Source organism: Scyliorhinus torazame, chromosome 10 (genome assembly GCF_047496885.1).
Source record: "Scyliorhinus torazame isolate Kashiwa2021f chromosome 10, sScyTor2.1, whole genome shotgun sequence".
NCBI classification, from domain to species: domain Eukaryota; kingdom Metazoa; phylum Chordata; class Chondrichthyes; order Carcharhiniformes; family Scyliorhinidae; genus Scyliorhinus; species Scyliorhinus torazame.
In genome coordinates this window covers 167,898,525-167,925,003 of record NC_092716.1, presented here as the reverse complement: position 1 = coordinate 167,925,003, position 26,479 = coordinate 167,898,525, and the positions used below count along the sequence as shown (strand labels likewise).

Here is a 26,479-nt window from a genome sequence, read left to right as displayed (position 1 = left end):
CATGGTGTTAGCTGTGATCAGTCATGCTTACATACAGACTGTAATTCTTTGAGGGAACAAGAGTTCCAGCACCATTGCGTGACCGTCTCAAGGCAGAGTTAGACAGGATGACATAACTTGGAGTCACAAGGAAAATAGAAGAGCCTACAGATTGGGTCAATTCAATGGTGTGTGTAAAAGAAGAATAATGATCTCAGGATTTGTATGGATCCCAAGGATTTAAACGCTAACATTAAAAGGGGACATTATCAAATTCACCCCACAATGTTCTGCAGTTACTTTAAGGTATTACATTGACTTTATCCCCAATCAAAAGCCCATACATTGTTTGCCACTCTGTCCTGCCTCCCAAAAACCCAAAACAAGACAGATTAGGCTTAAGTTGGGGGTCCGCTTTGAGATTTCTTTAAATTTTAACATCTCGTGAAACGTCAACCCACCCATTCTTAAGAGTTCAAATTCACCCCAACCAGTCAACTAGTCCAAAAGCACCAAGTTTCCTGATCAGCTGCACACCTTCTGAAAACCCTGGTAAATACATCTTGTTCCCTCAAAGAATTACAGTCGGTATGTAAGCATGACTGATCACTGCGAACACCATGCTGATTGCTCTCTGTGATATTCATAATCTTTAGAAGCTCATTTGTAGCATTCTGCAGAATGCCCTGAAGCACTTTTTTGCCGCTTTGGGAGGTTAATTGGCCTGTAATTACTGGGTACATGCTTTATTCCTCCTTTTAATATTGGAACGACATTTGCCATACTTCAGTTTGTGGGTACTTCTCCAGCATTTATGAAGGTCTGAAAAATATCAACCAAAGCATGACTAATTTCCTGTTTAAATTCCTTACAGATTTGAGGATGTATCCCATTTGGTCCAGGACTCTCACGAATATTTAATCCTTCCAATTTCTGCATAGCACATTCTACACTGACTGGAACGCTTCGTCCCATTTACTATGACTGAGGGCGTGACCCTATTTCCAACAACAGTCTACATCAAGTCTTGTGTACATTACATCACGCGTAACACCGAACAGGACGCCCTCGGGCGGGGGGGGGGATTTTTTTCCCAAACCAACAGCATGCCCATTTCCCGAGTGTTGCCGCCTCCTCACGATTTTGGCGGGAGGGACGAAGGAGAGAAGAGCGGGAAAGACGAAGGAGAGAAGGGAGGTAGGAAGGGGTGAGAGGAGGCAATCCGGCCAATTAAGGAGCCAGATGACGATGCTAATTGCAGTCGGGCAGCAATTTTTGGTCGACTTCGCATAGACCAACATGAACCTCTTTCCTCGCTCTCCCCGCCCCCGGCCAATAAAAGGAGGCAGCTGCACAGGGGAAGGTGGAGGTCACGTTGCAAGATATTTTATATATTTAAAACTATACCAGTAAGGTCCTCCCTGCCTTTCCACCCACCTCGGCAGCCTTTCGTCTGCAGAATTCCTTTGAGGTGCATGTCCCAGTCATTGCCCTGACACTGGTGGTGGCTCAAGCCAGTGCTCCCCACTGGTCACACTCAGTGTAGACCTCGCTGCCTTTCAGCTCCCCAACTCCAGGTGCCTCGCGCACGCCATCCTTAATTGGACAGCGAACGTGGAGGCCACCTACTGATTGACCATCGCCTGTAAAACGGTACCAGCAGGTGCAGCAAGACGGTTGGCGAGCCGGCCCGGGAGTGGGGGAATGGTCCAGGTGTTTGGCTCCCGACACTCGTGGCAAATTGCAGGCCCCTTCGTATCTCAAAGCATCAGGCATCCGTCCGAGGGTGCGAAAAAAGGCTCAAATAGCCAGCTGACTAAAAGCTTAGGAAGCGATAGTTGAAAATCAAAACTAGCCACAAAAAAAGTTGTCACTGGAAGAAAAATCCTCAGGAATGTTGAGCCAGTGGAAAAACAATCCCTCATCTTATTTTAAATCCATCATTCCTAACTCGCAAATCGCTCAAAACTCACCAAGTAAATCCAACGACCATTTTTTTTCTTCATTCAGGTAGAACAGACAACAGCTCGATTCTTTCATAGATTCTTAAAGTACAGAAAGATCATTCGGCTTATCATGCCTTTGGCTGGCTCTTTGAAAGAGGTGTCGGATTTGCCCCACGCTCCTCCTCCACCCCCCTTTTCAACTATATATCTAATTGCCTTTTGAAAGTAAATATTGAATCCATTTCCACCAATTTTTCAAGCAGTGCATTCCAGATTATAACAAGTTAAAAGCAAATTACTGCGGGTGTAGATTATAACAACTCGCTGCATAATTTATCTCACCTCCTCAATGATTCTATTGGCAATCATTTTCAATCTCTATCCTCTGGTCACGAACCCATTTGCCAGTAGCACCAATTTAGTTATAAAATAATAAAAATGAATGATCACTTAATGTTGGAAATGTTTGAAAGATATTTTTCCGAGATTGGACTACTCCACTGTGGAACATGGAATTCAAGGTAGAATTTTGGTCATTAGATGCTGGGAATAATTTTTCTTTTAAATTTAGAGTACCCAATTTTTTTTCTCCAATTAAGGACATTTTAGCGTGGCCAATGCACCTACTCTGCACATCTTTTTGGGTTGTGGGGGTGAGACCCACGCAGACATGGGGAGAATGTACAAACTTCACACGGATATTGACCTGGGGCTGAGATCGAACCCAGGTTCTTGGACTGTGCCACCATTCTGCCCCCTGGGAAATCCTGAGTTTACAGTGAAAATGAAGACAGAATTTTTTTCAACCACTCTCTCCAGCAATAGAAAAACTAACCAAATGTATAAGATAATTATTTTCTGTACTTGAATAATGTAAGCCAAATATTATACAATTTCTACATGAATGATATTTAGGATTATCTTTTTGTGCCACTGAGTGCAGTCGATATTTTTCATGAAGCCATTGGGCGAGGTTTGTGCGATGTTTTGATAAGCGGCACGGTAAAACAGTGGTTATCACTGTTGCTTCACAGTTGCTTCACGGGTTTGATTCCCGGCTTGGGCCACTGTCTGTGCGGAGTTTGCACGTTCTCCTATGTCTGCGTGGGTTTCCTCCAGGTGCTCCGGTTTCCTCCCACAAGTCCCAAAAGACGTGTTTGTTAAGTGAATTGCACATTCTGTGGTGACTTGGGGATTTTCACAATAACTTCATTGCAGTGCTAATGTAAGTCTACTTGTGACAATAATAAAGATTATTATTATTAATGATCTTGGATATTGCAAACAAGAATCAGTTAGTCAGCCAGGCTCACTGAATGATAAATTGTTCAAGTGTTTCTCATTGGAGCCTTGGCAATGGAAAAGTCTTTCCTGGCATAGCGCTAGACTAACAAAAACTTATGCAAGAATTACAGATATATCATGTTTCATTAAATTATGTTTTATAACCAGGTAAATAATGAGTAAGAGGAAGAAGGCTTTGTGAAGATGCTTTGGCAAGTTTCTGAGAGAGGTAATAAGACACCATATAATAAGTTATTTCTTGTTCAGCTTTCCTTGTGTAGTGGCTATGCACTTTTCACACGGTGGCAACATGAACTTTGAGTAAGACACAAGTTGGACACTTCAGCAAAGGTCAGTTAAATGTTATCTATAGTTACTTGGCCCCATATGTCTAATTATATATTGACAACAATAACTCTGTACAATAACTGTAACTCCAAATATTCTTCAGGTTGATGTGCTTCCATTATTACATTTAGGTCATGAAAATTTATATTTATGGCTGACCCTGATGATGTGATAGGTAAATGTTTGAGATTTGGGTTTTACACATCAAGAAGGATCAACGTTTTATCACTAGTCCATGCTGAGTTAACTTATATTAGTCAGGATAACTATCCTGCATCACAGCTGACCTGAGTGTCCTGCACGACATTAATAAAAAGAAGACAATGGCTGCCTTTACAGCTTGTCACTACTTATTGTCCAAAGTCAGATATGTAAAGTAGCCAATTGTGTGGGGGACGGTGGAATTTGTCGTGTTGAGTGTTCCGATACACAAACGAACCAGCACGGTTGTAGATGGTACAACTCTGTTTTATTATTCTATACAATAATAACTATTAACTTCTGGCTGATTTTCGTACTTCACCAGCTAACCTGTAGACCCAGCCCTAGCACTATCTTAGTGAGGCACTCAGCACATGGTGTATGTCTGAGTGGCACGCTGTGAGCTCTGTGCTCTAAGCTATCTCCTGGTAGAATCAGCGGGAACTGTGGTGTTCCCTGTTTTATAGTGCATGTGCTCTCACTGGTGATTGGCTGTGATGTTGTGTGTGTGTTGGTTGGTCCATCTACCTGTCCAGTGTGTGTGTGTGATTGCACCCTGATATGTTAATATGGATATCATGACACCCCCCTTTTCACAAGGATATGTGCCTACATGGTAATATATATTGGTGAGTACTGAGTGCACCTGAGTATCGGTGTGCAATATTTACAACATGTACATGAGGCTAAACTATATACATAGGAAGGTGCCAGGTGCAACAGAGCAACGAGGTTGTACCACAAACAAAACAGGTGCAATCATCAAATATCGAAAGAGAACTCCTGGAACGACAAAGAAAAAAAAAGAAGCACGTTAACATTATTGCACAACAAGTCAGTGAGTCCAATGTGCAAACAGGCTCATAAGTCCAGTCTATTAGGTGGGCGACGAATTCGGGTTGACCGCCTCAAGGGTGGGTCAGGATCGACCGGCTGAGGAATGGGCCTGGCCATGGGCGAGAGAGGAGTAGGCAGAGTGGCAGGAAGCTCCACGAAGTTGACATCAGCGACAACAGGAGGGCATGGCACCGGTGCATGATCACGTAGCGAGCACGGAAGCAGCCGAAGGGCTCGCCGATTACGCCGGCGAAAGGAGCCATCAGGCATGCGAACCAGGAACGAGCGGGGAGCCACGTGGCGGAGATCATCGGCAGTTGTCAACCAGCCACCCTCCGTTAGGTGTATGCGGACGTTGTCTCCAGGCGCCAGGGTAGGAAGATCAGTTGCCCGAGCGTCATGTGCCATCTTCTGCTGAGCACGCTGCTGTCGCATCCTTTGCAGTACTGGAGCATGGTCGGGTTTAGGAACATGAATGGACGGCACAGTGGTCCCGAGGGTGCGACCCATCAACAGCTGGACTGGTGAGAGGCCTGTGGACAGTGGGGCCGAGCGATAGGCCAGCAGGGCTAAACAGAAGTCAGATCCGGCATCAGCAGCCTTGCAGAGGAGCCGCTTCACGATATGGATGCCCTCTTCCGTCTTGCCATTCGATTGGGGATGCAAAGGGCTGGAAGTCAAAAACAGGGCCTGTTGTCAGACATGACAGTGAGCGGAATGCCATGGCGAGCGAAGGTTTCTTTGCATGCTCTGATGACAGCTGATGATGTCAAGTCGTGCAGGCATATGACCTCTGGATAATTGGAAAAATAGTCAATTATAATGACGTAGTCCCTGCCGAGCGCATGAAAGAGGCCCATACCCACCTTTGCCCAGGGGGACGTAACCAACTCATGGGGCTGAAGTGTCTCAGGGGGTTGCGCCGGCTGAAACCTTTGGCAGGTGGGGCAGTTGAGCACCATGTTGGCGATGTCGTCGCTGATGCCCGGCCAGTACACAGCTTCTTGGGCCCTCCGCCTGCACTTTTCAATCCCGAGATGGCCTTCGTGCAATTGTTCGAGGACAAGCCGCTGCATGCTGTGTTGGACCACAATCCGGTCCAACTTCAGGAGGACACCATCAATGACGACCAAGGTGTCCCGGACATTGTATAATTGTGGGCACTGCCCCTTGAGCCACCCTTCCGTCATGTGGCGCATCACACGTTGTAGGAGGGGGTCAGCCACAGTCCCACGGCGAATGTGGGCCAGACGTGCATCAGTAGTCGGCAGATTGGCCGATGTGAAGGCTACTTGTGCGTCGACCTGACAAACGAACCCCTCCGATTTGGGTGGTGTGCTCACTGCTCTGGACAGGGCATCCGCAATGATGACGTCCTTTCCCGGGGTGTAGGCAAGTTGGAAGTCGTACCTCCGGAGCTTAAGCAGAATGCGCTGGAGGCGAGGGGTCATCTCGTTGAGGTCCTTCTGAATGATGCCGACCAGGGGGCGATGGTCGGTCTCCACAGTGAACTGCGGAAGACCATACACATGGTCGTGGAATTTGTCGATGCCGGTTAACAAACCCAGGCACTCCTTTTCAATCTGCGCATAGCGCTGTTCTGTGGGGGTCATGGCCTGCGAGGCATAGGTGGTGTTCCCTGTTTTATAGTGCATGTGCTCTCACTGGTGATTGGCTGTGATGTTGTGTGTGTGTTGGTTGGCCCATCTACCTGTCCATCCGTGTGTGTGTGTGATTGCACCATGATATGTTAATATGGATATCATGACAGAAATGAACCCACCTTGAAACTAAACTCTTCAAATGGTTTCAATGGATAAAAATTGGAGTGAAATGCATGCAAAATACGAAGTGCAAAAAACACTTGATACTCATATTTAGTGCCAATTGTAGGCATTGACTCAGATGGAACTATAGGAAGGACAGACCTGACTTATGTCCGACAGTATCACATACTGTGATGGGCATCTTCTGAAGAAGCACCTGACATTATAGGTCATTCGGCATTCACATATAATAGTGACTACACCATTGGAGGAAAGCTCTTAGAAAGCAAATTCTACAAATATTTTTGCAGTCAAAATGTGAAAGGACATTTAGAGAAAGAAAAAAAATCATAAACACACATGGTTCTCCCATTAAGTCTTCCAGCCAAATAAGGTGATTGAAACAGCTTTAATTTTATGATTCTTCCCCCTGCCCACCTTTCTCCTTTTATTCTCTTGTGGAACGTAGCACAGTGGATAGCACTGTGGCTTCACAGCTCCAGGGTCCCAGAATCGATTCACAGCTTGGGTCACTGACTGTGTGAAGTCTGCACAATCTCCCCGTGTCTGCGGGGATTTCATCCGGGTGCTCCGGTTTCCTCCCACAAGTCCAGAAAGACTTGCTGTTAGGTAATTTGGTTATTCTGTATTCTCCCTCTGTGTACCCAAACCGAACAGGCGCCAGAATGTGGTGACTCGGGGCTTTTCACAGTAACTTCGTTGCAGTGCTAATGTAAGCCTAATTGTGACAATAAAGATTATTATTATTATAACTTTTCATCACAGCACTGAAGAGAGATTAAGAGTTCCTGGAAGGATGAGATCATTATGTTAACAATGCAGCCATTTCTCTGTACCCAGTTTAACTCAGTTAACTGGACAACTGGTTAGTGAAGCAGAGTGAAGCCACCAGTGTGGGTTCAATTCCCGTATTGACTAAAATTATTCATTAAGGCCCCACGTTCTCAACCTTGTCCCTTGCCTGAGGTGTGGTGACCCTCAGGTTAAATCACCACCAGTTGTCGTGTTAGGTACACTGGTCTAACACTGGCTGCAACTGGATGCAGCTTAGATCAGAAAGATACTCCAGACCTTGAAGTTAGTTCAATCAGGTTTATTGAACTAATAGCACAGTTAGCACAGTTCTCTGCAAGTTCAACTCGCTGCTAACTTATTCTGTCTGACTGAACCAGACTAACTCTTAGCCACGTGGTGGAGGTGTGAAATTGTAACAACACCCTTGACTGACTCTCTAGCTGTCATCAGTGGAAAGAGGTGTGGAGTGTGTGTGCCTTGTGCCTTTTATAGTCAGATCCCACCCCTGAGTGTCCTGCCTGCTTATTGGTCATGTCCTGTTCTCTGTGTCCATTAGCTGCTTGTCTGTCTATCATTATGTGTGTGTCTGCATATCATGACATCTCCCCTTTTTTTTTATGTTTGGGTGACATATGTGAACGTATTTACAAGAATAGGCCAATGTTAACATATATACATAGAGTGGATGTGAACATATGTACATGTGAAAACAGCTGTCTAATGCAAGAACACAGAACATAGCATCCAGAACAAATGTTCATAAGTCCAGTCTCTGTGGCTTGCGTCTGATACTGGTCGACCGCTGGAGAGGTGGTGGTGGTGAGATGACAGCGCCTCGATGGGTGGGATTGAAGCCTGACTGATGGCCTCTTTAGTCGAGGTATCAGGAGATGGCAAAACAACAGAAGGAAACGGAGAAGAATGTGGTTGCTGGCAGGCAACTTTGCGCAGTGCCCGTCTGTTTCGTCGCACAACAGAACCATCAACCAGACGCACAACATACGAACAGGGGGAAGCCTGTCGAACAACGATAGCTGGAGCTGACCAAACTCCATCAGGGATCTTGACCCGAACAGTGTCTGACGGGGATAACACGGGCAAATCGGTGGCATGAGCATCATAGCCCTGTTTTTGCCGGTCTCGGAGTTGCTGCACCTTCTGCAGCACCGGGAGGTGATCCAGGTTGGGCACGTGGATGGCTGGAAGTGTCGTTCGCAGGTCCCTGTTCATCAGGAGTTCAGGCGGCGACATGCCAGTGGACAGTGGGGTCGTCCTGTACGCAAGCAGCGCAAGGTGAATGTCAGACGCAGAATCCACGGCCTTGCAGATGAGCTGCTTCACTACGTGCACCCCTTTCTCAACTTTTCCTTTTGACTGAGGATAGTGTGGGCTGGGAGTGACGTGTTTGAACTGATACAACGAGGCAAACAGAGACCATTCATGGCTGCTGAAGCATAGGCCATTGTCACTCACGACAGTGAGTGGGACACCATACCTGGAGAATGTCTCCTTACAGGCCTTGATGACGGTCCGAGATTTGAAGTCTGAGAGCTTCACGACTTCAGGGTAATTTTAAAAGTAATCAATGATTAACACGTAATCTCGACCATTTGCATTAAAGAGGTCGATGCCAACCTTGGACCACGGAGAGGTTTCGATTTCATGCTGCTGAAGTGTCTCCTTACTTTGCTCTGGCTGGAAGCATTGACAGGTCGCACAGTTAAGATCCATGTTCGCGATGTCCTGGCTAATCATGGGCCAGTAGACAGCCTGCCTGGCTCTGCATCTGCACTTTTCCACACCCAGGTGGCTCTCATGGATTTGACAGGGCACCAAGCTCTGGAGACTGTGTGGAATTACAGTCCGGTCCAGTTTCAGGAGGATACCATCAACCACCGTCAGTTCGTCCTTTACATTGAAAAATTGAGGGCACTGCCCTTTCTGCCAGCCATTGGCTAGGTGTTGCATATCGCGCTGCAAGAGGGGGTCTTTGGCTGTCTCCTCACGGATACGAATCACCTTCTCATCAGATGCCTAGAGGGTGCTAGCACACAGCGGCACCTGTGACTCAACCTGCCGGATGATGTCAGTGGTTCACTAGGCACGGTGATGGAGCGGGACAGTGTATCAGCAATGATGAGCTCCTTGCCAGGTGTTCAGACCAGTTCAAAGTCGTACCTTCTGAGTTTGAGGAGGATGCGCTGCAACGGAGGCGTCATGTCATTAAGGTCCTTGTGGATAATGTGGACCAGAGGCCTGTGATCCGTCTCGACTGTGAATGACGGCAGGCCGTAGACATAGTCGTGAAACTTGATAATGCCAGTGAGAAGGCCCAGGCATTTCTTCTCGATTTGTGCATACCTTTGTTCGGTGGGCGTCATTGCCCTTGATGCATAGGCAACCGGTGCCCAGTATGAAGTGCCATCGTGTTGCAACAGGAACGCACCGATGCCATCCAGGCTTGCATCTGTCGAGACTTTTGTTTCCCTGTCTGGGTCGAAAAATGCCAATATGGGTGCAGTGGTGAGCTTGGCTTTCAGCTCCAACCACTCTGCCTGATAGGCCGCCTTCCACTCGAAGGCAGTGGACTTCTTCACTAGGTTTCGTAGGGCCGTGGTGTGTGAGGCCGAGAACTTGCCGAGAAAATTGACCATGCCCAGGAAGCGCAATACCGCCTTCTTGTCTTCCGGGACCTTCATGGCTGCGATGGCCTTGATCTTGTCTGTGTTGGGCACACGCCCTGCTGAGAGATCTGGTCTCCTAGGAACTTGAGTGTCGACATGCCAAAGCAACATTTGGCCCTGTTCAGCTTCAGGCCATTGGCGTGGACACGGCGGAATGCCTGCTGGAGACGGGAAACATGCTCCTCAGCGGTCGTGGACCATATGATGACGTCGTCCACGAACCCGTCCGATGCCCTCCATCATCTGCTCCATGATGCAATGAAATATCTCCGATGCCGAGACGATGCCGAATGGCATATGGTTATAGCAGTACCAGCCAAATGGTGTGTTGAAGGTACAGAGCCTTCTGCTGGGCTCACCCAGCTGGATTTGCCAGAATCCATGTGACGCATCTAACTTCGTGAAAAACCTTGCATGTGTCATCTCACTGGTGAGTTCCTCCCGCTTCGGGATGGGGTTGTGTTCACACATTATATTCTGGTTGAGATCCTTGGGATCAATGCAGATGCGCAGGTCTCCAGAGGGTTATTTAACCACCACCATCGAGCTGACCCAGTCAGTCGGTTCGGTTACCCTGGAAATGATCCCCTGCTGCTGCACCTCCTTGAGCTGTGCCTTCAGGCGCTCCTTCAGCGGAGCCGGGACCCAGCGTGGTACATGGACCACTGGCTTGGCATCAGCTCGCAGTAGGATCTTGTATGGCAAAGTGCCCATCTCGTCAAACACATCTGGATACTGAGCGAGGATGTCGTCAATGCCAGCTTGAAGATCCACTTTGGAGGATGTCGTTGAATGAATACACCCGCTGCACCAGGTTTAGCTTTTTGCAGGCATGCGCGCCCAGTAGGGATGTCCTGTCCGGCTTGACAATTTCAAACCTTAGCTGTGCATGGGTACTCCGGTTGGAGACAAGTAGATGTCAGGACCCCAGTGCCGTGATGGCATTACCGTTATAGTCCAGGAGCTGGCAGGCTTCTGGAAGGACCTTGGGGGGCTTTTTGATGCGTTTGAAGTCTGCCTATGAGAGGAGGTTGGCAGAAGGACCTGTGTCCAGCTTAAACTGGATGGAGTAGCGGTTGACCTGCATCACCGCACGCCATTCGTCCTCCAAATCCACAGCGAGGATGGACTGAATGCGAGATGAGTTAGGTGTGGCATGTTCACGTGTCGTAATGATGCCCACTCAGTAGGCGGACTCCAGGCACTCGTCCTCTGGATCCGTTGTACTGCCAGGATCAGAATCCTGTAATCGTCGTTGCACATTCTGGACGTGCCGTCGTCGGAATTGGGAGCGCTGGCCTCTGACTGGTGGTGCAGACCTGCACAAGGCTGCAGAGTGTCCAGGCTTCCAGCAGTTTAAACATCGCCTGCCTCTTGCAGGGCAGTGTCCCTTTAAGTGGGCGTTGTCACAGTTCGGGCACGTCATGATGTCCGCGTCGTGACGCGGTGTACATCGTCACACATGCGCAGTGCGGTCGGCAGACATCTGCACCTGCGCAGTGTGGGTGTCGGCCGCTTCGTTATCCCGTTCGCATCGCGCATCCGTGGGGCTCCGGGAAAAGCGCGCGAAATGGCCGCTGTCTTCAATGCTGAGGCTCTGCATCCGGGAGATGGCCTGCACACTCGCTGCCTCATGGGAGGCAAGTTTCTCATTTTCTGCTGATTTGTATTGGGAATTCCGATTTTCTGCGTGCTCATGCACTGTACATGTTTCAATCGCGACTGGCAGGGTCATATGCTTGATTTTTAAGAACTTCTCTCTCAGAGGATCAGACTGAATTCCAAACACGATTTGGTCTCTGATCATGGAGTCAGCAATATCACCAAAGTTGCAGGACAGTGCTAGCAGGCGGAGGCTAGTTAAGAAGACATTGAAAGATTAATCTTTACCTTGAAGACGTTGTTTGAATATGTAGCGCTCAAAGATTTCATTGGTGTCCACTTCACAGTGACTCTAGAACTTGTCCAGGATGGCCTGAAACTTTGTCTTGTCCTGACCTTCGGTGAAGTTAAACGAGTTGAAGACTTCGATGGCTTGATCACCCGCTGTTGAGAGGAGAAGGGTGATCTTTCTTGCATCAGACTCACCCTCGAGGGTGAGGCTGCGATGTACAGCAGAAACTTTTGCTTGATTGTCTGCCAGTTGGCACTGAGATTACCGGAGATCCTGAGCTGGTGAGGAGCCTGAATTTTCTCCATGGTGACGGGATACTTTTGCTGGTCATCACGGAATGGACTGAGGTAAGCCACCTTAAATTAGTTGTCTCCTGGTATCATGTCGTGTTAGGTACACTGGTCGAACATTGGTCTAAAACTGGATGCAACTGGATGCAGCTTAGATCAGAAAGATACTCCAGGCCTTGAAGTTAGTTCAATCAGATTCATTGAACAAATAGCACAGTTAGCACAGTTCTCTGTGAGCTCGACTCTCTGCTAACTTAACATAGAACATAGACTTAAGTGTGGTTACTCTGTCTGACTGAACCAGACTAGCTCTTAGCCACGTGGTGGAAGTGTGAGATTGTAACAACACCCTTGACTGACTCTAGATGTTCATCAGTGGAAAGAGGCGGAGTGTGAGTGCCTTGTGTCTTTTATAGTCAGATCACACCGCTGAGTGTCCTGCCTGCTTATTGGTCATGTCCTGTTCTCTCTGTCTATTAGCTGCTTGTATGTATATCATTATGTGTGTCTCTGCATATCATGACACCAGTCAGCTCTCCCCCTCAAAGGGGAAAGTAACCTATGGTCATCTGGGACTATCGTGACTTTTTGCCGATTTGAATCTTGTCTTGTTTATGCAAATCGATCACCTTCATTGTTTCTCTTTGTGGTGATGAATTAGAATTACTTAGCAATTTTTGTAGTTAGAAGTTAATGATAAAAAGGAATCACACTACATTGTAACACATGGTGCCCTTAGTTCTATCTTTAAATATTCTTTCATGGAATGTGGGCATTGTAGCAAGGCCAGCATTTGTTGTCTATGACTAATTACACTTGAACTGAGTAAGTGTCGTTAAAAGTCAGCCACATTACCGTGGATCTGGAGTCACATGCCAGATGTTTCAGGCAAGGCCAGCAGATGTCCTTCCCTAAAATCAGATGGGTTTTTACAACAATCGATGATAGTTCCATGGCCACCATTACAGACGGGAGCTTCCAACTCCGCATTTTATTAATTGAACTAAAATTCTACCAGTTGCCATGGTTGGATTTGAACCCTTGACCTCAGAGCATTAGCCTGGGCCTCTGAATTACTAGTCTCACCACCACCTTCCCCCAAATAGTTCATTACTTAAACCTCCGATATACAATTCCCTTCTGTTATTCTTCCACTCCATCTCGGATGCAAAGAATATTCAGACACCATGAAGTTGAAAAGGAGGTGATAACAAATCGGCAATCGATTTAACTTCAATGGAATTAAAAACTGGGAGATTACGTTGCAAAAAACCGAAGTGGGATTGAGGAGCAAAGGGATCTGAGAATACATTTACACAAATCACTAAACGTTGTGACGCAGGCCAATAAGACCGTAATGAAAGGAAGCCATGCACTAGGATTTATTTCTAGTGGACCATAATTCAAAAGTGGAGAAGCTATGCTCAACTTCTATCGATATGGAGATGCCGCCGTTGGACTGGGGTGAGCACAGTAAGAAGTTTTACAACACCAGGTTAAAGTCCAACAGGTTTGTTTCAAACACTAGCTTTCGGAGCGCTGCTCCTTCCTCAGGTGAATGAAGAGGTATGTTCCAGAAACATATATATAAACAAATTCAAAGGAGCAAGACAATGCTTAGAATGCGAGCATTTGCAGTTAATTAAGTGTTTACAGATCCAGAGAATTGTCTCAAGCCAGGACAGTTGGTAGGAGTTTGCAAGCCCAGGCCAAATGGTAGGGGATGAATGTAATGCGACATGAATCCCAGGTCCCGGTTGAGGCCGCACTCAGTGTGCGGAACTTGGCTATAAGTTTCTGCTCGGCGTTTCTGCGTTGTCGCGCGTCCTGAAGGCCATCTTGGAGCCTTGGTTGGACTACATTCAAAGTACTGTGCATCATCAGTTTGTCACATTTGGTTTTGGAGGCATTGGGCAGGGTGTCAAAAAGATTTACAGGGATATACATAGACTGGAGGTTAACTCTCTGAGGAAAGGCTGAAAGCCTCAATCTCTTTCCTCAAGAAAAAAAGCTGAGAAGTGACCTAATAGGCCTCTTCACAATTGTGGAATGTTTTGATGGGATAGAGAGCGGTGGAGAACAGCAAAACTAGAGGCCATCAATATAAGCTATTCACCAAGAAATCAAACAGCAAATTTAGAATAAAATTCTTTACTCAGAAATTAATGAAGCTGTGGAACTCGTTACCACAGGGAGTAGCTTGAACTAATAAGGGAAGCTAGATAAGCAGATGAGGGAGAAAGGAATAGGTTTTGCTGATAGAGTTAAGGATGGGAGGAACCTTAAGCGGAATCTAAAACATCGGCATGGATTGTTTGGGTCAAATGGCCTGTTCCTATCTGTTTACTCTATGTAACTGGCCTTTTGTCCCTTAGTTTATTGTTGGAAATGATAGGGAAAACTAATTAATTGAGGATTACTTTGTTCCAACTAACAGTAACATCTCAAGCACCCTGCACCTCAGGCACACTTATCTCATACACTAGCGATGTCTTGCCTCATCTCCTCCCCCCCCCCCCCCCCCCCCCCCCCCCCGAGAAATATGTCTCCACTGCCTGCTTAACAGTTTGACTCTTCAATTCCCTTTCTAGAGTTCACACCTGAACATTACCTTGGGCAAGATTTTCCATTTCAGAGACTAAGTGCTCTGAAATTCTGCTCTGAAGCAGAATTGTTGGACTTCTATGACAGCAAAATTGCCGCCGCTCCAGGAGCATTTCAGGAACTGTTAATGGGTTAGCACAGGCATCACGTAGAACATGACCGATTCTAATGAAAAACGGTGTTGGATTCTCCGGGGTCGTGATTGGCACTCGAGAGGCTGACATGCTGCAGCTGTATATTAACACTCCACTCCCCACACACACTCATCCAAGTCAACAAGATGGCACTGGTTGCGCTGGAGCGTGCCCATCCCATTGATGGGTCACCTCGGGCCAGAGGGTACCTAGGGGTGTGGCCTGTGGGGTCACCAATACGTTCCGTGGCCTTAGGTTCACAGTGGGCAGTCAGCGGCATGCGCTGCCGCATGGCTGCCTTACAGGTAGCAGTGATGGTGTTCCACACCCATCCACTTGACCCCACGGCCCACCTCCTGGCCACCCCCTGCTACTCTCCCTGGCCCTGGTGGAAGCCCCCTGGCCAGTGGCACAACTGTCAGCATGCTATGGCGATGTGGGATACTTTCCGTACCCCCTCTTTCCCTCAGTACCCACGGCACCTGTTTTTCGATTTTGGAAACCACAAGTGAACATCGCCGTCAGTAATTCCTCCTGGCGAAGGCGAAGCATCGCGGAGACCCCAGAAATACCAGGTAAGGCCCGCTAATGGTACGCCAACGGCGTTCACTGTATGTGCGGAGTAGAAAGTAATGACGCCACTGTCAAGGCACCGGAGCATACCGTTCTGGCAAGCACCCGGTGGCGGCCACCATTTTGGCCTCACGACCGATTTTCCACCCAATCGCCTTTCCCGATTTTGGCGTCAGCTGAAGGAGAATCCCGCCTTTGATCTTATATTTCCATTGATGCTGCCTAAAGTGTTGAGCGTGAGCAGTGTTTTTGCTTTTTGTGTCAGATTCCCAGAACCTGCAGTGTTTTGATTTCAGTTTTTCTAACCAGTTGCTAGAATTCCTTTCAGAAAAAATCTATTTTTTTTATAAAAGTATTTTTATTAAGGTTTTGCAGAATTTTTCATAATGAAACAGGAGTCACAATAATAACAAAACAAACTAGAGTGAACATTAACATAGTGCAAAAAGAGAATATACAATAACAATTAAATAGACATTACCCCACGCGGCTCAGTCTTCCGACACCATCCATTAAGTGGATTGGCCATGCTAAATTGCCCTGAGTGTCCAAAATTGCGCTTAGTGTTGGGTGGGGTTACTGGGTTATGGGGATAGGGTGGAGGTGTGGACTTGGGTAGGGTGCTCTTTCCAAGAGCTGGTGCAGATTCGATGGGCCGAATGGCCTCCTTCTGCACTGTAAATTCTATGATAATCCCAATGAACCACTCACCCCCCAACCCCCACCCCCCTACATTGCTGCTGCTGCTGATATTTTAATTTTCCCCGAGAAATTCGACGGACGGCTGCCACCTCCGAGAGAACCCTAGCGTAGACCCTCTTAAGGCAAACTTTATTTTCTCGATGCTGAGAAACCCAGCCATGTCGTTTGCCCAAGTCTCTACACTCGGGGGCTTCGAGTCCCTCCACATTAATAAAATCCGTCTCCGGGTTACTAGGGAGACAAAGACCAAGACGTTGGCCTCATTCGCTCCCTGAACCCCCGGGTATTCTGACACTCCAAAGATCGTTATCTCTGGACTCGGCACCACCCGTGTGTTAAGCACCTTGGACATTGCCCTCGCGAACCCTTGCCAGAACTCTCTAAGCTCCGGGCATGCGCAAAACATGTGGACATGGTTTGCAGGGCTGCCCTTGCACCTCATACAACTGTCTTCTACCCCAAAAAACTGGCTCATTCTCGCTGCCGTCATGTGTGCCCGGACCACCTTAAATTGAATTAGACTGAGCCTGGCACATGATGAGGAGGAATTAACCCTGCCCAGGACCTCTGCCCACAGACCCTCTTCCAACTCCTCACCTAGCTCCTCTTCCCACTTGCCTTTGAGCTCCTCCACCGGAGTTTCCTCCGCCTCCTGTAGTTCCTGGTAGATATCCAACACCTTCTCCTCCCCCCACCCAGGTGCCGGAGACCACCCTGCCCTGTATCCTCAGTGGTGGCAGCGTCGGAAAGGCCACTACCTGTTTTTTCAGGAAGGCTCATACTTGCAGATATTTAAAGGCGTTTCCTGGCGGCAGATTAAATTTGTCCTCTAGCGCCTTCAAACTGGGAAAGCTTCCGTCTATGAACAGATCTCCCATCCTTCTGATGCCTGCCCTCTGCCAGCTCTGGAACCCACCATCCATCCTACCCAGGACAAACCTGTGGTTGTTACATATCGGGATCCAGACCGACGCTCCCTCTACCTTCTTGTACCTCCTTCACTGTTCCCCCCCCCCCCCCCCCCCCCCCATCGCCCACTTCCTAATCATAGCTATATTGGCAGGCCAGTAGTAGTTGCGAAAGTTTGGCAGCGCCAACCAACACCCCCGCCCCCCCCCCCCCGACTGCGCTCCAACAGCGATCTCCTTCGTCGCGGGGTCTTATTCGCCCACACAAAGCCCGAAATGATCCTACTCACCCGCTTAAAAAAGGCCTTCGGGATGAAGATGGGGAGGCACTGAATGACAAACAAAAATCTGGTGAGGACAGTCATTTTCACGGTCTGCACCCTCTCTGCCAGTGACAGCGGGAGCATGTCCCACCTTTTAAAGCCCCCTTCAATTTGCTCCACCAACCGGGTCAGGTTGAGTCTGCAGGACATACCATTTCTTGGCCACCTGTATACCCAGGTAACAAAAACTTTTCTCGACCATCCTGAGCGGCAGCTCTTTTAGTCTCTCCTCCTGCCCCTTGGCCTGGATCACAAACAACTCACTTTTTCCCATGTTCAGTTTGTACCCTGAAAAACTACCAAAATCCCTCAGGATCCGCAGCACCACCCCCATCCCCTCCACAGGGTCCGAAATGTACAGAAGCAAATCATCCGCGTATAGCGAGACCCGATGTTCCAGCACCCCCACCCCCCGAACCAGTCCCCGCCAGTTCCTCGAGGCTCTCAGCGCCATAGCTAGCGGTTCTATAGCTAGGGCAAATAGTAACAGGGAGAGGGGACACCCCTGCCTCGTTCCCCGGTGAAGCTCGAAGTACCCAACTTCAGCCAGTTTGTACATACACTTGCTACAGCGCCTGGTACAGCAATTTCACCCAGCCAATAAAGCCCTCATCAAACCCGAATCTCCCCAGTGTTTCCCACAGGTACTCCCACTCCACCCGGTCAAAGGCTTTCTCTGCGTCCATCGCTGTTACCACCTCCGCCTCCCCTCCCTCTGAGGGCATCATAAGAATATTCAAAAGTCTCCGGACATTGGTATTGAGTTGCCTGCCTTTAACAAACCCAGTCTGGTCTTCCTCTATCACCCCTGAGATGCAATCCTCAATCCTTGTGGCCAGAATCTTAGCTAGCAATTTGGCATCCATGTTTAAAAGCAAAATCGGCCTGTATGACCCGCAATGTTCCGGGTCCTTTTCTCATTTAAGAATGAGTGAGATCAAGGCCTGTGACATTGTTGGGGGGAGGGTTCCTTTCTCTCCAGCCTCACTGAAGGTCCTCATCAGGAGTGGGCTCAATATTTCCGAAAATGTCTTATAGAATTCTACCGATAACCGTCCGGCCCCGGGGCTTTACCCGATTGCATGCCCTCTGTACCCTTGACAATCTCCTCCAATTCAATCGGGGCCCCCAGCCCCTCCACCGGGTCCTCTTCTACCTTTGGAAACCTCAACTGGCCCAAAGATTGCCTCATCCCTTCCGCTCCCATCGGGGGCTCAGACTCGTATAGTTTACTATAGAACCCCTTAAAGACACCGTTCAACCCCCCTGGATCCAAGACCATGTTACCCTCCTTATTCTTTACTCCCCCGATTTCCCTGGCTGCCTCCCTCTTTCGCAGTTGGTGTGCCAGCACTCTACTCGCTTTCTCCCCGTACTCATAGACTGCCCCCCTTGCCTTCCTCAGCTGTGCTACCGCTTTCCCTGTGGTCAGAAGTTCAAACTCCGCCTGCAGACTCCACCGCTCCCTCAGTATCTCCTGTCCACTCAGAGTATCTCCTCCACCAGTCTCTCCCTCTCCGCTCTTTCTCTCTTTTCCCTATGGGATCGAATTGAAATGAGCTCCCCTCTGACAACTGCCTTCAGAGCCTTCCAGACCGTTGCCGCTGCTACCTTACCCTTATCGTTTGTTTCCAGGTAGTCCTGGTAATCCGCCCGCAAACCTCTTCGTCCGCTAGCAGCCCCACATCCAGTCTCCAGAGTGGGCACTGCTCTCTCTCCTCACTAAGCCGCAGGTCCACCCAGTGTGGGGCATGGTCCGAGAATGTGATTGCTGAGTAGTCTGTCCCCGCCACCTTTGGGATTAACGCCCTGCTCAAGCCAAAGAAGTCTATGCGGGAATAAACCTTATGAACGTGGGAGAAAAAAGAGAACTCCTTCGCTCTCGGCCGCGCGAACCTCCAGGGATCCACCCCATCTGCTCCATAAAACCCTTAGCCACTGCCAGTCACTTCCCTGTCCTGGATATCGACCGGCCCAGCTCGGGGTCAATGACTGTTAAATTCTCCCCCCATGATCAGGTTGTGTGACTCTAAGTCCGAGATTTTGCCGAGCGTGCATCTCATAAATTCCACATCATCCCAATTAGGATCATAGACGTTCACAAACACCACCCGGACACCCTCCCACTTTCCACTCACCATTATATACCTGCCCCCGTTATCTGCCACAATTCTCCCAGCCTCGAATGCCACAACCTTACTGATCAGAATTGCTACCCCCTGGTCTTCGAATCCAGCCCTGAATGGAACACCTGGCCTACCAATCCCTTTCTCAATCTCGTATGATCTGCGAGCTTTAAGTGTGTCTCCTGAAGCATTGCTACATCTGCCTTTAACCCCTTTAGATGCGCGAACACGCGCGCTCTTTTGACCGGCCCATTCAAACCCCTCACATTCCACGTGACCAGCCTGGACGGGGGCCAACCCCCCACTCCCCCCTGCCGACTAGCCATCGTCCTTTTTTGGCCAACCTCAAGCCCGCGCCCTTCGCTTCCTCGAGCGCCCCAACAGGGAGCCACTGCCCCCGACCCTTAATTGGTACCCTGAAATTGATACCTCTGTCAGCAAAGCAGCATCCCCCCCCTTCCCTCCCCACTGCCAACAGCCCACGACTCAAAACCCCCGCCAAGCACCAGCTGCGCACTTTCTCACCCGCCACTACGCTTCCGAGAGTCAGCTGACCCATGCTGACCCCGGTAACTCCCGACCCTGGCGCCAATCAGACTGTCGCCTCATTGTCCGGACCCCTCTCTCCACATGAATAAACCAATTAAACTACTTCTCCAGCCCCAGTGAGTAAATAATAATACGAAACGAAAAATAAACAGAAGACAAGAAACATTGCCCTATGAGGACACACTTGTTGAAGCAAGGCTCCAACTTCCCGAAAAATCGCACTCAGTACAGGGCCCCCTCCCCCCTCCATATCTCAACTTTGCTGAAAACACTGCATCCTCCAGCCACCACCACAGCCCTTACACGCACCCAACATTGTATACAATCTTATATTAGAAACGGCACCGTGTTACCCAGCCCCACCACCGCATTCCACCAAAGCTTAACTGTCCTTTAATTCGAGTCCAGCTTTTCTTGTTTGACGAATGACCACGCCTCGTCCGGTGTCTCAAAATAGTAATGCCGTTCCTTGTACGTGACCCATAGCCTCGCTGGGTGTAGCATCCCAAATTTCACCCCCTTGCTGAAGAGGTTGAATCCAGCACGTCTCTTGGCCAACTCCGCACCCAGGTCCTGGTAGATGCGTATCACACTGTTCTCCCACCTGCTGCTCCGTTCTTTTTTTGCCCACCGCAAGACAAGTTCCTTGTCCAAGAAGCGAGGAAATCTCACCACCATGGCCCTCGGCGGTTCATTCGCCTTGGGCTTCCTTGCGAGGGCTCTGTGCGCCCGGTCCAGCTCCAGGGGTCGAGGGAATACCCCCGTCCCTATCAGCAACTCCAGCATCCTGGACACAAATGCTCCCGCATCCGATCCCTCCACACCTTCCGGGAGGCCCACAGTTCTCAAGTTCTGTCTCCTGGACCTGTTTTCTAGGTCCTCCAGCCTCTACTGCCACTTCTTGTGGAGGTCATCCTGTGCCTCCACCTTAAGGACCAATATGACCAACTCGTCCTCATGGTCGGATAGATTTTTCTCCATCTCCTTAATCGCTTTCCCTTGTGTCGCCTGAGTTGCGATCATTTGGTCTACTGATGCCTTCATTGGGGCCAGCATGTCTTTTTTAAGATCAGCAAAACAGCCCCGAAGGAACCCCTGTTGCTCCTGTGACCACTGCACCAATGCACCCTAGTCTATACCGGCCGCCATGCTGTGCCTCGGTGCCCGCTCCGCATGCTTCTGTCTGTTGGGGCTTCACCTGGCCATTCCTGGTCCAGCTATCCTTATAACAGAGAGGGAACCCTTTTGGCAGTGTTCGCTTCACCAACTGCCCCAAAAAGTCCGTGAAAACTCCTGAAAAAAGGTCCGAGAACCCGTTCCAGACGGAAGCTGCCGAATGCGCGACCTACTCTTCCATGGCCGCCACCGGAAGTCCAGAAAAATAACTATTGTGATCAGAAATGAAGTCTGCCTGCAGTGGAAGAGTCTAACTGGTAGTTCTTTCAGAGAGCCAGCACATATATGTTGGAACAAATGGACTCCTTCTGTGCTTTGTGAATCTGTGTTTCTAATTTTATAAAGAGATCCTGGAGATATTAAGTTCCGAAGACTTACAATATAATCACCCCATCTGGGTTTGGGTTCCACAGTATAGAGTCAAATCTGCTGAATCAAGCAATGCTTCTTTCCTTCAAAAAACAATATACAGTCAATTCTATAAATCTAAGTGGGGAATTTATTTAAAATGCTTCCAGAACAGCTTCCTGGGTCAGTATGGTTTAAGTCCAAGAGGGAAGAGCATTAATAATCAAAAAATGCTGGAAATACTCAGTAGGTCAGGCAGCACCGGGGGTGGGGGGTGGAGGGGGGTGGGGGGGGAGCGTAACATTTCAGGTTGATAACTTCACTGTTGTGACTTGAAACATTAACTTTAATACTCTCCCCACAGATGCTCTTGGAATAGAATCCCCCAACTATATCTTTCTCATATTCTTGGAACTATCTGCCACTTATTTCCTTGGGCAGTCTATTGCCATAGCTTTGCTCAGAACCACCCTTCTGACTTAATGCCATTGTCCACTTCATACTTGTCCAACACAAAGCATCTCTAGGACAGTTCCAATTAATCAGGGATTCTCTGCACCTACAAGTCCTGCTTTCTTCCATTGTCCCTGTGGATAACAATGATAATCTTTATTAGTGTCACAAGTAGGCTTACAATAACACTGCAATGAAGCTACTGTGAAATTCCCCCCGGTCGCCACACTCCGGCGCCTGTTCAGGGACACGGAGGGAGAACTCAGAATGTCCAATTCACCTAACCAGCAGATCTTTCGGGACTTGTGGGAAGAAACGGCAGCACCCAGAGGAAACCCATGCATACACGGGGAGAACGGGCAGACTCCACAAAGGCAGTAACCCAAGCCAGGAATCGAACCTGTGTCCCTGGCGTTGTGAAGCAACGGTGCTAACCACTGTGCTACCGTGATGCCCCATGTCGTTGTTTGTAGCCTGTGTTCTGAACTGCCTCGCACTGCTGCAGAGTTCAATCTAAAAAGTCCTTCCCCTGTCTGAAACTGCGTTCAGTAGGCAATTGCAGCTCACCCACACAGACCCTCTGCCGGATAATTTAAGATACTTAATACAAAAAAGCTACCCCTCGGCACACTGACGATACACATAACCAAGTTACCTGCACTGATAACTCTGTATTTAGCTTTTAAAAAACTAGATCGTGTTAGTCTGGACTAACAGTAAACCCACATGAGAATTATATTTTAGAAAAAGAAACAAAGTTCTGGTTAGTACTTCAGTAGTGATTGGAACCTGAGGAAACATCTGGGCTCATTTTTAAGTCACACGCAATTACGCAAACTAAGATTAATTACATTCTCATCATCATAGAAACCATTAATCATCTGAGGTGATTAGGCTCTGCCTGGTAACTTTACAAGAACAACTGGCATTTCTATTGTGGGCTTTTATTGTAACAAAACATCTCATCTCAAGGTGCTATCAACAAAAATTGATATCGAACCACATAAAGTGATGATGCAATAGGTGACCATAAGTTGGTCAAAGAGGTAGGTTTTAAGGAGCCACTTAAAGGAGGGATGAGTGGGAACGAGGACAATATTTCTGTACACATGGTTTAGCCTTGTTATTTAAAGGTGTGTGACTGCAGTTGTTACTAATGAGGGATGGTTTAGAAAAAAAAGCATTTGGAATCTTTTGCACCTTCAGGGGTGATAATGAGTGAGATCATTGCTCTCTGTAGAGTGAGGCACGTTTAATTTATGCATGAATCACTGTACTTTCCTCATTAAATTATCCACATGGAGAATAATGTTCATAGAAAAAGTATTGGTTCTCCCTGGAGAACAAATGATTACACTGGCTCTTTTAGCAATTGCAGCATACGTCATCTTCATCTGGCAATTGAAAGCTGTCGCTTTCCTGGATCTGGGAAACAGGGTTCTTTGAGATGTAACCTCAAATAACAATGTCAGTCCGTTTTGAAATATCGGGTGTAAAACAACCAAATCTTTTCTACGGGAGCGATCTCACCGAATTGCAACAGAATCCCGTGTCGAGCGCATTTAGCTGAGCGTTTCCCAGCATGCGCAACGCCAAGAAAGACCACGCTATCGAACGCGATTCTGTTGCAATCCAGGGCCTCAGCAGGGAACGCCTCGCTGAGGCCACATTTAGTTCCATTTCTTGCACTAAGGAGATCCTCTCACCAGAACTCCTCAGTGCAGGAAGAGATCGGGACATCATTTTCAAATGGTATCTCAACCCCACTATCGTGACCCCAGACTCCCCAAAGCCTCAACTCACCTATAAGGAGTCCTCGGGCCCCCCCCCCCCTCCAGAAACCCACATCACATGGGCAGGGCACCCCCAGGCCAGATCCCTGGCATGGGCACAATGCTAGTATTGCACCTTGACAATGCCAGCCTGGCACCCTGGCAATGCCCCATCAGCCTGGAAGTGACACCTGGACTCCTTGGAATGTCTCACGCTGGCACCCAATATGGTACCATTTTGAAACGGTATCTAAGTGAGCTTGAGGGTCCCCCACACCCCTCACCCATGGATATTGTCACCCCCCCACCCCTGCAAGTGAGGACATCCCCTATGGGGTTGCTGAGGGCCCCCATTTTCAGGCCTCCCCACTCTCCTCTTGTAACTCCCTCCCTCCCCCCCATTCAGGATCCCCACCTTTAATCCCCCCCAACCTTTATGAGGCCCCTTCATATCCACCTTTCACCCGCCTCACCCTTCATTATCCCCTCCCCCCCCCTTTCATGGGCATGCCCCCCCCCCCCCCACGCTCCACCCCTTGGCAGTGCCCCCCAGGCACCCCAGCATTATGTGCCTGGGTACCGGAGGAGAGCCAGGGGACCACTCACCCCGGTCCCCGACCAACCAGAGATCTCCAATGGCCTGGGAAACTCCACAAGTGCCGTTATGCCTTGTCCAGGTTTGTGTGGACCTGTACGACGGCACCTGGTTGAGGCCTCACTTGGAAGGACCTTAGTTCCCGGGCTCCGGGTGAATCAGGCGCATACATATTTACATGAGCTGTACAGCTCATTTAAATATGCATATCTGGATCTCGCCCAGGGAGGGGAAGGTCCAAATTGCGACGTCTTGCGAGGTTCAGTTGAATCTCACAGGTGTCTCAAGCATCATGAATCTCACGATTCAACACCCTCGTCGCGTCACCAAGTCGGGTGGAACAAAACCAGTAAATCATGCTCATCATTACTCCTTTGTGAAGAAATTAACTTCAACTGCAGATAAAATTGATAAGAAACATTTCTTGCAATTGAGTTGCCTTTCATGACCTCAGGATCAATCAAAGCATTTTATAGTCAATGTGGTCACTGTTGTAATGTACGAAATGAGGCAGCCAATTTATTTAAAGCTAAGTTAGCAAGATCTCACCAGAAACAATGTGATAATAACAAGATGTATTTTTGTGATGTTATTTGAAACAAGCCTTTTTAACTAGGAGTGATAAACTTTCTGTTACATATTGGCCAGTAGACAGTTGAGACAATTATGCCTCGGCTGAGTTTAAAGGACAATTTGTTGCATTAAAAGTGACTGACTTTGATGATCACACATCAGTACAGGTCGAGTATGCATTATCCGAAACCGTCGGGGCTGATTGCGTTTCGGGCTTCAGATCATTTTGGTTTTCGGATCCACATCTAGGCCAAGGCCTACTTACATTACAATGATGTGGAGTTGCCGGCGTTGGACTGGGGTGAGCACAGTACGAAGTCTTACAACACCAGGTTAAAGTCCAACAGGTTTGTTTCGATATCACTAGCTTTCGGAGCGCTGCTCCTTCCTCAGGTGAATGAAGAGGTCTGTTCCAGAAACACATATATAGACAAATTCAAAGATGCCAAACAATGCTAGGAATGCGAGCATTAGCAGGTGATTAAATCTTTACAGATCCAGAGATGGGGTAACCCCAGGTTAAAGAGGTGTGAATTGTCTCAAGCCAGGACAGTTGGCAGGATTTCGCAGGCCAGATGGTGGGGGATGAATGTAATGTGACATGAATCCCAGGTCCCGGTTGAGGCCGCACTCATGTGTGCGGAACTTGGCTATAAGTTTCTGCTCGGCGATTCTGCGTTGTCGCGGGTCCTGAAGGCCGCCTTGGAGAACGCTTACCCGGAGATCAGAGGCTGAATGCCCTTGACTGCTGAAGTGTTCCCCGACTGGAAGGGAACATTCCTGCCTGGTGATTGTTGCGCAATGTCCGTTCATTCGTTGTCGCAGCGTCTGCATGGTCTCGCCAATGTACCACGCTTCGGGACATCCTTTCCTGCAGCGTATGAGGTAGACAACGTTGGCCGAGTCGCACGAGTATGTACCGCGTACCTGGTGGGTGGTGTTCTCACGTGTAATAGTGGTATCCATGTCCATGATCTGGCACGTCTTGCAGAGATTGCCATGACAGGGTTGTGTGGTGTCGTGGTCACTGTTCTGAAGACTGGGTAGTTTGCTGCACACAATGGTTCGTTTGAGGTTGCGCGGTTGTTTGAAGGCAAGTAGTGTGGGTGTGGGTTTGACCTTGGCAAGATGTTCATCGTCATCAATGACGTGTTGAAGGCTGTGAGGAAGATGACGTAGTTTCTCCGCTCCGGGGAAGTACTGGACGACGAAGGGTATTCTGTCGGTTGTGTCCCATGTTTGTCTTCTGAGGAGGTCGGTCCGGTTTTTCCCTGTGGCGCGTTGGAACTGTCAATCGATGAGTCGAGTGCCATATCCCATTCGTACGAGGGCATCTTTCAACGTCTGTAGATGTCTGTTACGCTCCTCCTCGTCTGAGCAGATCCTGTGTATACGGAGCGCTTGTCCATAGGGGATGGCTTCTTTAATGTGTTTAGGGTGGAAGCTGGAGAAGTGGAGCATCATGAGGTTATCCGTGGGTTTGCGGTAAAGCGAAGTGCTGAGGTGACCGTCCTTGATGGCGACGAGTGTGTCCAAGAATGCAACTGATTTTGGAGAGTAGACCATGGTGAGTCTGATGGTTGGATGGAACTTATTAA

At 48.6% G+C, this 26,479-nt stretch overlaps 1 long non-coding RNA gene across 1 annotated transcript in view; it reads left to right on the top strand.

Moving 5' to 3' along the window:
* Window positions 1-1,044: 1,044 nt before the first annotated feature.
* Window positions 1,045-26,479, top strand: part of LOC140384892 (uncharacterized) — a 197,688-nt gene continuing 172,253 nt past the window's right edge. The window contains exons 1-2 of the long non-coding RNA XR_011933201.1: window positions 1,045-1,176; window positions 3,378-3,438. This is a non-coding gene — a long non-coding RNA (uncharacterized lncRNA). The remainder of the gene's footprint in view (window positions 1,177-3,377; window positions 3,439-26,479) is intronic.